This window comes from Neophocaena asiaeorientalis, unplaced genomic scaffold (genome assembly GCF_003031525.2).
Source record: "Neophocaena asiaeorientalis asiaeorientalis breed wild unplaced genomic scaffold, Neophocaena_asiaeorientalis_V1.1 scaffold504, whole genome shotgun sequence".
In the NCBI taxonomy this organism is placed as follows: Eukaryota; Metazoa; Chordata; class Mammalia; order Artiodactyla; family Phocoenidae; genus Neophocaena; species Neophocaena asiaeorientalis.
In genome coordinates this window covers 3,276,794-3,277,973 of record NW_020174438.1, presented here as the reverse complement: position 1 = coordinate 3,277,973, position 1,180 = coordinate 3,276,794, and positions in this window count along the sequence as shown.

The following is a 1,180-nucleotide window of genomic DNA, read 5'->3' as shown; positions in this document are numbered from 1 at the left end:
ACAACCACCCCATAAGGTAAGTTATTATCATGCCCATTTTCCAGATGAGGAAACTGTATTTAAGGCAAACATTAATAAGTAAAAGTAGTAGAGGGCTTCTGACTCCAAGTCCAGTACTCTTTCCATATACCACATCCCTCCTGGGTATCTGTTAAGGAACATCTATCTTCAGTGAAGGAATAACTGGCTGATTAAGATCTCAATAAAAAAAGGAAAAAAAAGAAAAATCCAAAGTGAGAGACCTCTTGGAAGTATCTTCATCTCAAAGAGGACTGCTAAAAACAGAAACACTGTCAAACCCTGATTGGATGTTGTCCCCTGAGCAAGGGAAAGAGCTACTAAATCCCCCCTTTCCAAAGGAGAGAATCTGGCTGGTGAAGTGGGGGAAAGGGAAGTCACATTGATTGAGCCCCTACTGATAGCAGAAGTACAGTCACAGATTTCCTCAAACCCATGAAAGGTGCTTTCCTGCTAACTCATATGGGCTTCAGGAAGGCAGAAGAAATGAGATGGCGAAATGCCCCTCTTCTTAGAAAATGCCTGGAGGCTCCCCTCATGCCTGGTTCAAAAGATAGAAACCTCCTTGAGCTGCTTCACAGCACAGAGCCCTCCTTCCCAAGGCCTCAAAGGAATAGCACAGGACCTGTGTGAGGGATTGCTGGTGCCAGTCAGGCATAAGGAGAAGCCAGTGACCTTTTCAGGACTGGTATGTGATGGTCTCGAGCATTACTGGCCCATAAGTATGTTCTGTGCTTTGCTGCCAGCCAGATGGTAAATGAAACATTCAGCAGACACACAACCTCCTCACCACAGTGAGGTGACTGGCTTGTTCAGAACAGAGTGATTTTGGTAGAAAGCACAAATTGCAAGTGGCAAGAAGCAGCTGGGAGAGAGTCAACAATCTGCCTCTTGTGACAGAGCCAGAGACCAGAGCTGGGGACAGCCTGCATTTGCAACACACCCAGAGGCCCTCCTCAGAGAACTGTGGAATCTGTCATCACAAGACTTCTATAAACTTGGTTCCAAGACAAATGCATATGCACAAAAGTACAAAGTACTCAGATGGATGATTCCAGATAAAACAGCCTCAGCAGGTGCCAATGGATAGGCTGATGTGGCAGTATGTATTTGCAGATACCAATATAATCACTCTTCTGACAGAGTCCAAATCCAAAGTGCA